Source organism: Crinia signifera, chromosome 6, assembly GCF_055691185.1.
Source record: "Crinia signifera chromosome 6, ASM5569118v1, whole genome shotgun sequence".
Lineage (NCBI taxonomy): Eukaryota > Metazoa > Chordata > Amphibia > Anura > Myobatrachidae > Crinia > Crinia signifera.
This window is the reverse complement of record NC_139222.1, coordinates 218,197,189-218,209,485: the sequence shown is the minus strand read 5'-3', so window position 1 is coordinate 218,209,485 and position 12,297 is coordinate 218,197,189. Positions and strand designations below refer to the sequence as shown.

General features: G+C 46.0%; 8 non-coding genes across 8 annotated transcripts; all 8 read right to left on the bottom strand.

Annotated features, from left to right (window-relative positions):
• Positions 1-62: 62 nt before the first annotated feature.
• LOC146012587 (U2 spliceosomal RNA) lies at positions 63-253 on the bottom strand. The gene has a single exon (XR_014445745.1). It is a non-coding gene; the product is annotated as a U2 spliceosomal RNA (small nuclear RNA).
• Positions 254-1,628: 1,375 nt separating this feature from the next.
• Positions 1,629-1,819, bottom strand: LOC146012401 (U2 spliceosomal RNA). The gene has a single exon (XR_014445567.1). It is a non-coding gene; the product is annotated as a U2 spliceosomal RNA (small nuclear RNA).
• A 1,374-nt stretch (positions 1,820-3,193) lies between these two features.
• On the bottom strand, positions 3,194-3,384 carry LOC146012400 (U2 spliceosomal RNA). Its single transcript, XR_014445566.1, has one exon. It is a non-coding gene; the product is annotated as a U2 spliceosomal RNA (small nuclear RNA).
• Positions 3,385-4,758: 1,374 nt separating this feature from the next.
• LOC146012399 (U2 spliceosomal RNA) lies at positions 4,759-4,949 on the bottom strand. The gene has a single exon (XR_014445565.1). It is a non-coding gene; the product is annotated as a U2 spliceosomal RNA (small nuclear RNA).
• A 1,374-nt stretch (positions 4,950-6,323) lies between these two features.
• LOC146012397 (U2 spliceosomal RNA) lies at positions 6,324-6,514 on the bottom strand. Its single transcript, XR_014445563.1, has one exon. It is a non-coding gene; the product is annotated as a U2 spliceosomal RNA (small nuclear RNA).
• Positions 6,515-7,888: 1,374 nt separating this feature from the next.
• Positions 7,889-8,079, bottom strand: LOC146012396 (U2 spliceosomal RNA). The gene has a single exon (XR_014445562.1). It is a non-coding gene; the product is annotated as a U2 spliceosomal RNA (small nuclear RNA).
• A 1,376-nt stretch (positions 8,080-9,455) lies between these two features.
• On the bottom strand, positions 9,456-9,646 carry LOC146012395 (U2 spliceosomal RNA). Its single transcript, XR_014445561.1, has one exon. It is a non-coding gene; the product is annotated as a U2 spliceosomal RNA (small nuclear RNA).
• Positions 9,647-11,020: 1,374 nt separating this feature from the next.
• Positions 11,021-11,211, bottom strand: LOC146012394 (U2 spliceosomal RNA). The gene has a single exon (XR_014445560.1). It is a non-coding gene; the product is annotated as a U2 spliceosomal RNA (small nuclear RNA).
• Between the last annotated feature and the right edge of the window lie 1,086 nt (positions 11,212-12,297).

Genomic DNA, 12,297 nt, shown 5'->3' with positions numbered 1-12,297 from the left:
ACAATTGATACTCCAAATTAAGTGCCAGGAATGGAAATAGTCTTTTTTTGGATAACAGATTAGGAAGGTGCACCGGTCCTGGAAGTACTGCAATACCAGTTCAATGCGTGGAGTGGACAGAGCAAGCTCTTCTTCCATCTCCCTGTTCTAAAAATCCATTTAATATATGGCCCCCAGATAGGGGGCGTATCAGATATTAAACTGATAAGAACAGATACTACACTTGATCTTAGCCAAAAGGCCGAGAAGCGATAACCCGAATGGGGTCCCAGCAAAGCGCGCGAACCGGAATTCGGCCACCAACACTGGTGCAGAAGAGATCAGCACCACGGACACATCTAACACACACACATCACTTCTATGTCGTTGCAGTCTTAAAGATACCTGGCTGTACGGCAGGTGTGAATAGGACTTGAAGTGCTGGACAGGGACCGGAGGACGAGTAGCCATCCAACTGATTTTGTGATTAGGTCGTCGGCGGGCGGGCAGGGTGCCTCAGCTGGGTAGGAGGCCAAATTTGCATGTGCTCCGCCCCGTCTGTTGACGTCGCGTCAACAGACACACACCCACTAGGCAGACGACCAACAGGCAAGCAGCAGCAGCCAGCTGTCTCCTCGCTCTTTGCTGCTGCATGCCTGTGTCCCTGACGAACTGCTGCTGAGTAAATCAATCAGCTAGCTGCTGCAGAGGAGAAGGAGGAATCTTGCACAATCAGGTGCAATGACGGCTTTCCTGTTTTGAGCCCATTCAGCAGCAGTAGTAGACAGTCAGATGGACAGGCATTCATGTGGCAGGACCCTTTGTGTGACATCACAATCTGCCCTCTATGACATCACAAGCTGCTCACTCGGAATCCGGCGGAACCTGACAGCCAGACAGTCACTTGGAACAGACAGGCAGACAGGACAGTCATGTGTAGGTGAGCTGGGTGGGCCAATGTTTTCTTTTATTGGCAGTTACCACCCAAATGATGGTCCGAAGAAGGTAAGTGATACTTTTTCTAAATCCCCCTCTCAATGATCATCAATTGTTGGGCTCGGCAAAAAAAAATGGAAGAGGAAAAAAAATTCCCAAAACAAAAGAGAGGAAAGAGGAAAAAAATTTCCCAAAACAAAAGAGAGAGAAAAGAGAGCGCAAAAAGAAAAGAAAAAAAATATAAGAGATCAAGAAAGAAAAAGCAAAAAAAAAAACCAAGCCATTTCAAATGGAGAGGGAGGGGGGTCCAAAAATGCCATTGCTGTGATCCAGTTGATGTTTCCGTGGAAAGATCGTAGGTAAGTCACATAGTGTTTGCCTATTTTTTGGGAGGTCGCAGCGATTGATAAGTCATTTAATTTAGGCAGGCTTCCGGTCTTTTGGCTAGGCCGCATATGCTGATATCAAGTGTAGTGTCACGTAAAAATATTTAACTGCCTCGATTCCAGAAAGTACAATTCAAGGAGTCAAGAAATAGTCACAAAATGATACACTGGAGGCAGGATTTCAAAGTATTTATGCACAAGGGTTAAACCTTGAAGCAGCAAATGCATGCATTTCTAAATACAAAGTTAGTACAAAGGTGCACAAACAATTGATACTCCAAATTAAGTGCCAGGAATGGAAATAGTCTTTTTTTGGATAACAGATTAGGAAGGTGCACCGGTCCTGGAAGTACTGCAATACCAGGTCAATGCGTGGAGTGGACAGAGCAAGCTCTTCTTCCATCTCCCTGTTCTAAAAATCCATTTAATATATGGCCCCCAGATAGGGGGCGTATCAGATATTAAACTGATAAGAACAGATACTACACTTGATCTTAGCCAAAAGGCCGAGAAGCGATAACCCGAATGGGGTCCCAGCAAAGCGCGCGAACCGGAATTCGGCCACCAACACTGGTGCAGAAGAGATCAGCACCACGGACACATCTAACACACACACATCACTTCTATGTCGTTGCAGTCTGAAAGATACCTGGCTGTACGGCAGGTGTGAATAGGACTTGAAGTGCTGGACAGGGACCGGAGGACGAGTAGCCATCCAACTGATTTTGTGATTAGGTCGTCGGCGGGCGGGCAGGGTGCCTCAGCTGGGTAGGAGGCCAAATTTGCATGTGCTCCGCCCCGTCTGTTGACGTCGCGTCAACAGACACACACCCACTAGGCAGACGACCAACAGGCAAGCAGCAGCAGCCAGCTGTCTCCTCGCTCTTTGCTGCTGCATGCCTGTGTCCCTGACGAACTGCTGCTGAGTAAATCAATCAGCTAGCTGCTGCAGAGGAGAAGGAGGAATCTTGCACAATCAGGTGCAATGACGGCTTTCCTGTTTTGAGCCCATTCAGCAGCAGTAGTAGACAGTCAGATGGACAGGCATTCATGTGGCAGGACCCTTTGTGTGACATCACAATCTGCCCTCTATGACATCACAAGCTGCTCACTCGGAATCCGGCGGAACCTGACAGCCAGACAGTCACTTGGAACAGACAGGCAGACAGGACAGTCATGTGTAGGTGAGCTGGGTGGGCCAATGTTTTCTTTTATTGGCAGTTACCACCCAAATGATGGTCCGAAGAAGGTAAGTGATACTTTTTCTAAATCCCCCTCTCAATGATCATCAATTGTTGGGCTCGGCAAAAAAAAATGGAAGAGGAAAAAAAATTCCCAAAACAAAAGAGAGGAAAGAGGAAAAAAATTTCCCAAAACAAAAGAGAGAGAAAAGAGAGCGCAAAAAGAAAAGAAAAAAAATATAAGAGATCAAGAAAGAAAAAGCAAAAAAAAAACCAAGCCATTTCAAATGGAGAGGGAGGGGGGTCCAAAAATGCCATTGCTGTGATCCAGTTGATGTTTCCGTGGAAAGATCGTAGGTAAGTCACATAGTGTTTGCCTATTTTTTGGGAGGTCGCAGCGATTGATAAGTCATTTAATTTAGGCAGGCTTCCGGTCTTTTGGCTAGGCCGCATATGCTGATATCAAGTGTAGTGTCACGTAAAAATATTTAACTGCCTCGATTCCAGAAAGTACAATTCAAGGAGTCAAGAAATAGTCACAAAATGATACACTGGAGGCAGGATTTCAAAGTATTTATGCACAAGGGTTAAACCTTGAAGCAGCAAATGCATGCATTTCTAAATACAAAGTTAGTACAAAGGTGCACAAACAATTGATACTCCAAATTAAGTGCCAGGAATGGAAATAGTCTTTTTTTGGATAACAGATTAGGAAGGTGCACCGGTCCTGGAAGTACTGCAATACCAGGTCAATGCGTGGAGTGGACAGAGCAAGCTCTTCTTCCATCTCCCTGTTCTAAAAATCCATTTAATATATGGCCCCCAGATAGGGGGCGTATCAGATATTAAACTGATAAGAACAGATACTACACTTGATCTTAGCCAAAAGGCCGAGAAGCGATAACCCGAATGGGGTCCCAGCAAAGCGCGCGAACCGGAATTCGGCCACCAACACTGGTGCAGAAGAGATCAGCACCACGGACACATCTAACACACACACATCACTTCTATGTCGTTGCAGTCTGAAAGATACCTGGCTGTACGGCAGGTGTGAATAGGACTTGAAGTGCTGGACAGGGACCGGAGGACGAGTAGCCATCCAACTGATTTTGTGATTAGGTCGTCGGCGGGCGGGCAGGGTGCCTCAGCTGGGTAGGAGGCCAAATTTGCATGTGCTCCGCCCCGTCTGTTGACGTCGCGTCAACAGACACACACCCACTAGGCAGACGACCAACAGGCAAGCAGCAGCAGCCAGCTGTCTCCTCGCTCTTTGCTGCTGCATGCCTGTGTCCCTGACGAACTGCTGCTGAGTAAATCAATCAGCTAGCTGCTGCAGAGGAGAAGGAGGAATCTTGCACAATCAGGTGCAATGACGGCTTTCCTGTTTTGAGCCCATTCAGCAGCAGTAGTAGACAGTCAGATGGACAGGCATTCATGTGGCAGGACCCTTTGTGTGACATCACAATCTGCCCTCTATGACATCACAAGCTGCTCACTCGGAATCCAGCGGAACCTGACAGCCAGACAGTCACTTGGAACAGACAGGCAGACAGGACAGTCATGTGTAGGTGAGCTGGGTGGGCCAATGTTTTCTTTTATTGGCAGTTACCACCCAAATGATGGTCCGAAGAAGGTAAGTGATACTTTTTCTAAATCCCCCTCTCAATGATCATCAATTGTTGGGCTCGGCAAAAAAAAATGGAAGAGGAAAAAAAATTCCCAAAACAAAAGAGAGGAAAGAGGAAAAAAATTTCCCAAAACAAAAGAGAGAGAAAAGAGAGCGCAAAAAGAAAAGAAAAAAAATATAAGAGATCAAGAAAGAAAAAGCAAAAAAAAAACCAAGCCATTTCAAATGGAGAGGGAGGGGGGTCCAAAAATGCCATTGCTGTGATCCAGTTGATGTTTCCGTGGAAAGATCGTAGGTAAGTCACATAGTGTTTGCCTATTTTTTGGGAGGTCGCAGCGATTGATAAGTCATTTAATTTAGGCAGGCTTCCGGTCTTTTGGCTAGGCCGCATATGCTGATATCAAGTGTAGTGTCACGTAAAAATATTTAACTGCCTCGATTCCAGAAAGTACAATTCAAGGAGTCAAGAAATAGTCACAAAATGATACACTGGAGGCAGGATTTCAAAGTATTTATGCACAAGGGTTAAACCTTGAAGCAGCAAATGCATGCATTTCTAAATACAAAGTTAGTACAAAGGTGCACAAACAATTGATACTCCAAATTAAGTGCCAGGAATGGAAATAGTCTTTTTTTGGATAACAGATTAGGAAGGTGCACCGGTCCTGGAAGTACTGCAATACCAGGTCAATGCGTGGAGTGGACAGAGCAAGCTCTTCTTCCATCTCCCTGTTCTAAAAATCCATTTAATATATGGCCCCCAGATAGGGGGCGTATCAGATATTAAACTGATAAGAACAGATACTACACTTGATCTTAGCCAAAAGGCCGAGAAGCGATAACCCGAATGGGGTCCCAGCAAAGCGCGCGAACCGGAATTCGGCCACCAACACTGGTGCAGAAGAGATCAGCACCACGGACACATCTAACACACACACATCACTTCTATGTCGTTGCAGTCTGAAAGATACCTGGCTGTACGGCAGGTGTGAATAGGACTTGAAGTGCTGGACAGGGACCGGAGGACGAGTAGCCATCCAACTGATTTTGTGATTAGGTCGTCGGCGGGCGGGCAGGGTGCCTCAGCTGGGTAGGAGGCCAAATTTGCATGTGCTCCGCCCCGTCTGTTGACGTCGCGTCAACAGACACACACCCACTAGGCAGACGACCAACAGGCAAGCAGCAGCAGCCAGCTGTCTCCTCGCTCTTTGCTGCTGCATGCCTGTGTCCCTGACGAACTGCTGCTGAGTAAATCAATCAGCTAGCTGCTGCAGAGGAGAAGGAGGAATCTTGCACAATCAGGTGCAATGACGGCTTTCCTGTTTTGAGCCCATTCAGCAGCAGTAGTAGACAGTCAGATGGACAGGCATTCATGTGGCAGGACCCTTTGTGTGACATCACAATCTGCCCTCTATGACATCACAAGCTGCTCACTCGGAATCCGGCGGAACCTGACAGCCAGACAGTCACTTGGAACAGACAGGCAGACAGGACAGTCATGTGTAGGTGAGCTGGGTGGGCCAATGTTTTCTTTTATTGGCAGTTACCACCCAAATGATGGTCCGAAGAAGGTAAGTGATACTTTTTCTAAATCCCCCTCTCAATGATCATCAATTGTTGGGCTCGGCAAAAAAAAATGGAAGAGGAAAAAAAATTCCCAAAACAAAAGAGAGGAAAGAGGAAAAAAATTTCCCAAAACAAAAGAGAGAGAAAAGAGAGCGCAAAAAGAAAAGAAAAAAAATATAAGAGATCAAGAAAGAAAAAGCAAAAAAAAAACCAAGCCATTTCAAATGGAGAGGGAGGGGGGTCCAAAAATGCCATTGCTGTGATCCAGTTGATGTTTCCGTGGAAAGATCGTAGGTAAGTCACATAGTGTTTGCCTATTTTTTGGGAGGTCGCAGCGATTGATAAGTCATTTAATTTAGGCAGGCTTCCGGTCTTTTGGCTAGGCCGCATATGCTGATATCAAGTGTAGTGTCACGTAAAAATATTTAACTGCCTCGATTCCAGAAAGTACAATTCAAGGAGTCAAGAAATAGTCACAAAATGATACACTGGAGGCAGGATTTCAAAGTATTTATGCACAAGGGTTAAACCTTGAAGCAGCAAATGCATGCATTTCTAAATACAAAGTTAGTACAAAGGTGCACAAACAATTGATACTCCAAATTAAGTGCCAGGAATGGAAATAGTCTTTTTTTGGATAACAGATTAGGAAGGTGCACCGGTCCTGGAAGTACTGCAATACCAGGTCAATGCGTGGAGTGGACAGAGCAAGCTCTTCTTCCATCTCCCTGTTCTAAAAATCCATTTAATATATGGCCCCCAGATAGGGGGCGTATCAGATATTAAACTGATAAGAACAGATACTACACTTGATCTTAGCCAAAAGGCCGAGAAGCGATAACCCGAATGGGGTCCCAGCAAAGCGCGCGCACCGGAATTCGGCCACCAACACTGGTGCAGAAGAGATCAGCACCACGGACATATCTAACACACACACATCACTTCTATGTCGTTGCAGTCTGAAAGATACCTGGCTGTACGGCAGGTGTGAATAGGACTTGAAGTGCTGGACAGGGACCGGAGGACGAGTAGCCATCCAACTGATTTTGTGATTAGGTCGTCGGCGGGCGGGCAGGGTGCCTCAGCTGGGTAAAAGGCCAAATTTGCATGTGCTCCGCCCCGTCTGTTGACGTCGCGTCAACAGACACACACCCACTAGGCAGACGACCAACAGGCAAGCAGCAGCAGCCAGCTGTCTCCTCGCTCTTTGCTGCTGCATGCCTGTGTCCCTGACGAACTGCTGCTGAGTAAATCAATCAGCTAGCTGCTGCAGAGGAGAAGGAGGAATCTTGCACAATCAGGTGCAATGACGGCTTTCCTGTTTTGAGCCCATTCAGCAGCAGTAGTAGACAGTCAGATGGACAGGCATTCATGTGGCAGGACCCTTTGTGTGACATCACAATCTGCCCTCTATGACATCACAAGCTGCTCACTCGGAATCCGGCGGAACCTGACAGCCAGACAGTCACTTGGAACAGACAGGCAGACAGGACAGTCATGTGTAGGTGAGCTGGGTGGGCCAATGTTTTCTTTTATTGGCAGTTACCACCCAAATGATGGTCCGAAGAAGGTAAGTGATACTTTTTCTAAATCCCCCTCTCAATGATCATCAATTGTTGGGCTCGGCAAAAAAAAATGGAAGAGGAAAAAAAATTCCCAAAACAAAAGAGAGGAAAGAGGAAAAAAATTTCCCAAAACAAAAGAGAGAGAAAAGAGAGCGCAAAAAGAAAAGAAAAAAAATATAAGAGATCAAGAAAGAAAAAGCAAAAAAAAAACCAAGCCATTTCAAATGGAGAGGGAGGGGGGTCCAAAAATGCCATTGCTGTGATCCAGTTGATGTTTCCGTGGAAAGATCGTAGGTAAGTCACATAGTGTTTGCCTATTTTTTGGGAGGTCGCAGCGATTGATAAGTCATTTAATTTAGGCAGGCTTCCGGTCTTTTGGCTAGGCCGCATATGCTGATATCAAGTGTAGTGTCACGTAAAAATATTTAACTGCCTCGATTCCAGAAAGTACAATTCAAGGAGTCAAGAAATAGTCACAAAATGATACACTGGAGGCAGGATTTCAAAGTATTTATGCACAAGGGTTAAACCTTGAAGCAGCAAATGCATGCATTTCTAAATACAAAGTTAGTACAAAGGTGCACAAACAATTGATACTCCAAATTAAGTGCCAGGAATGGAAATAGTCTTTTTTTGGATAACAGATTAGGAAGGTGCACCGGTCCTGGAAGTACTGCAATACCAGGTCAATGCGTGGAGTGGACAGAGCAAGCTCTTCTTCCATCTCCCTGTTCTAAAAATCCATTTAATATATGGCCCCCAGATAGGGGGCGTATCAGATATTAAACTGATAAGAACAGATACTACACTTGATCTTAGCCAAAAGGCCGAGAAGCGATAACCCGAATGGGGTCCCAGCAAAGCGCGCGAACCGGAATTCGGCCACCAACACTGGTGCAGAAGAGATCAGCACCACGGACACATCTAACACACACACATCACTTCTATGTCGTTGCAGTCTGAAAGATACCTGGCTGTACGGCAGGTGTGAATAGGACTTGAAGTGCTGGACAGGGACCGGAGGACGAGTAGCCATCCAACTGATTTTGTGATTAGGTCGTCGGCGGGCGGGCAGGGTGCCTCAGCTGGGTAGGAGGCCAAATTTGCATGTGCTCCGCGCCCCGTCTGTTGACGTCGCGTCAACAGACACACACCCACTAGGCAGACGACCAACAGGCAAGCAGCAGCAGCCAGCTGTCTCCTCGCTCTTTGCTGCTGCATGCCTGTGTCCCTGACGAACTGCTGCTGAGTAAATCAATCAGCTAGCTGCTGCAGAGGAGAAGGAGGAATCTTGCACAATCAGGTGCAATGACGGCTTTCCTGTTTTGAGCCCATTCAGCAGCAGTAGTAGACAGTCAGATGGACAGGCATTCATGTGGCAGGACCCTTTGTGTGACATCACAATCTGCCCTCTATGACATCACAAGCTGCTCACTCGGAATCCGGCGGAACCTGACAGCCAGACAGTCACTTGGAACAGACAGGCAGACAGGACAGTCATGTGTAGGTGAGCTGGGTGGGCCAATGTTTTCTTTTATTGGCAGTTACCACCCAAATGATGGTCCGAAGAAGGTAAGTGATACTTTTTCTAAATCCCCCTCTCAATGATCATCAATTGTTGGGCTCGGCAAAAAAAAATGGAAGAGGAAAAAAAATTCCCAAAACAAAAGAGAGGAAAGAGGAAAAAAATTTCCCAAAACAAAAGAGAGAGAAAAGAGAGCGCAAAAAGAAAAGAAAAAAAATATAAGAGATCAAGAAAGAAAAAGCAAAAAAAAAACCAAGCCATTTCAAATGGAGAGGGAGGGGGGTCCAAAAATGCCATTGCTGTGATCCAGTTGATGTTTCCGTGGAAAGATCGTAGGTAAGTCACATAGTGTTTGCCTATTTTTTGGGAGGTCGCAGCGATTGATAAGTCATTTAATTTAGGCAGGCTTCCGGTCTTTTGGCTAGGCCGCATATGCTGATATCAAGTGTAGTGTCACGTAAAAATATTTAACTGCCTCGATTCCAGAAAGTACAATTCAAGGAGTCAAGAAATAGTCACAAAATGATACACTGGAGGCAGGATTTCAAAGTATTTATGCACAAGGGTTAAACCTTGAAGCAGCAAATGCATGCATTTCTAAATACAAAGTTAGTACAAAGGTGCACAAACAATTGATACTCCAAATTAAGTGCCAGGAATGGAAATAGTCTTTTTTTGGATAACAGATTAGGAAGGTGCACCGGTCCTGGAAGTACTGCAATACCAGGTCAATGCGTGGAGTGGACAGAGCAAGCTCTTCTTCCATCTCCCTGTTCTAAAAATCCATTTAATATATGGCCCCCAGATAGGGGGCGTATCAGATATTAAACTGATAAGAACAGATACTACACTTGATCTTAGCCAAAAGGCCGAGAAGCGATAACCCGAATGGGGTCCCAGCAAAGCGCGCGAACCGGAATTCGGCCACCAACACTGGTGCAGAAGAGATCAGCACCACGGACACATCTAACACACACACATCACTTCTATGTCGTTGCAGTCTGAAAGATACCTGGCTGTACGGCAGGTGTGAATAGGACTTGAAGTGCTGGACAGGGACCGGAGGACGAGTAGCCATCCAACTGATTTTGTGATTAGGTCGTCGGCGGGCGGGCAGGGTGCCTCAGCTGGGTAGGAGGCCAAATTTGCATGTGCTCCGCCCCGTCTGTTGACGTCGCGTCAACAGACACACACCCACTAGGCAGACGACCAACAGGCAAGCAGCAGCAGCCAGCTGTCTCCTCGCTCTTTGCTGCTGCATGCCTGTGTCCCTGACGAACTGCTGCTGAGTAAATCAATCAGCTAGCTGCTGCAGAGGAGAAGGAGGAATCTTGCACAATCAGGTGCAATGACGGCTTTCCTGTTTTGAGCCCATTCAGCAGCAGTAGTAGACAGTCAGATGGACAGGCATTCATGTGGCAGGACCCTTTGTGTGACATCACAATCTGCCCTCTATGACATCACAAGCTGCTCACTCGGAATCCGGCGGAACCTGACAGCCAGACAGTCACTTGGAACAGACAGGCAGACAGGACAGTCATGTGTAGGTGAGCTGGGTGGGCCAATGTTTTCTTTTATTGGCAGTTACCACCCAAATGATGGTCCGAAGAAGGTAAGTGATACTTTTTCTAAATCCCCCTCTCAATGATCATCAATTGTTGGGCTCGGCAAAAAAAAATGGAAGAGGAAAAAAAATTCCCAAAACAAAAGAGAGGAAAGAGGAAAAAAATTTCCCAAAACAAAAGAGAGAGAAAAGAGAGCGCAAAAAGAAAAGAAAAAAAATATAAGAGATCAAGAAAGAAAAAGCAAAAAAAAAACCAAGCCATTTCAAATGGAGAGGGAGGGGGGTCCAAAAATGCCATTGCTGTGATCCAGTTGATGTTTCCGTGGAAAGATCGTAGGTAAGTCACATAGTGTTTGCCTATTTTTTGGGAGGTCGCAGCGATTGATAAGTCATTTAATTTAGGCAGGCTTCCGGTCTTTTGGCTAGGCCGCATATGCTGATATCAAGTGTAGTGTCACGTAAAAATATTTAACTGCCTCGATTCCAGAAAGTACAATTCAAGGAGTCAAGAAATAGTCACAAAATGATACACTGGAGGCAGGATTTCAAAGTATTTATGCACAAGGGTTAAACCTTGAAGCAGCAAATGCATGCATTTCTAAATACAAAGTTAGTACAAAGGTGCACAAACAATTGATACTCCAAATTAAGTGCCAGGAATGGAAATAGTCTTTTTTTGGATAACAGATTAGGAAGGTGCACCGGTCCTGGAAGTACTGCAATACCAGGTCAATGCGTGGAGTGGACAGAGCAAGCTCTTCTTCCATCTCCCTGTTCTAAAAATCCATTTAATATATGGCCCCCAGATAGGGGGCGTATCAGATATTAAACTGATAAGAACAGATACTACACTTGATCTTAGCCAAAAGGCCGAGAAGCGATAACCCGAATGGGGTCCCAGCAAAGCGCGCGAACCGGAATTCGGCCACCAACACTGGTGCAGAAGAGATCAGCACCACGGACACATCTAACACACACACATCACTTCTATGTCGTTGCAGTCTGAAAGATACCTGGCTGTACGGCAGGTGTGAATAGGACTTGAAGTGCTGGACAGGGACCGGAGGACGAGTAGCCATCCAACTGATTTTGTGATTAGGTCGTCGGCGGGCGGGCAGGGTGCCTCAGCTGGGTAGGAGGCCAAATTTGCATGTGCTCCGCCCCGTCTGTTGACGTCGCGTCAACAGACACACACCCACTAGGCAGACGACCAACAGGCAAGCAGCAGCAGCCAGCTGTCTCCTCGCTCTTTGCTGCTGCATGCCTGTGTCCCTGACGAACTGCTGCTGAGTAAATCAATCAGCTAGCTGCTGCAGAGGAGAAGGAGGAATCTTGCACAATCAGGTGCAATGACGGCTTTCCTGTTTTGAGCCCATTCAGCAGCAGTAGTAGACAGTCAGATGGACAGGCATTCATGTGGCAGGACCCTTTGTGTGACATCACAATCTGCCCTCTATGACATCACAAGCTGCTCACTCGGAATCCGGCGGAACCTGACAGCCAGACAGTCACTTGGAACAGACAGGCAGACAGGACAGTCATGTGTAGGTGAGCTGGGTGGGCCAATGTTTTCTTTTATTGGCAGTTACCACCCAAATGATGGTCCGAAGAAGGTAAGTGATACTTTTTCTAAATCCCCCTCTCAATGATCATCAATTGTTGGGCTCGGCAAAAAAAAATGGAAGAGGAAAAAAAATTCCCAAAACAAAAGAGAGGAAAGAGGAAAAAAATTTCCCAAAACAAAAGAGAGAGAAAAGAGAGCGCAAAAAGAAAAGAAAAAAAATATAAGAGATCAAGAAAGAAAAAGCAAAAAAAAAACCAAGCCATTTCAAATGGAGAGGGAGGGGGGTCCAAAAATGCCATTGCTGTGATCCAGTTGATGTTTCCGTGGAAAGATCGTAGGTAAGTCACATAGTGTTTGCCTATTTTTTGGGAGGTCGCAGCGATTGATAAGTCATTTAATTTAGG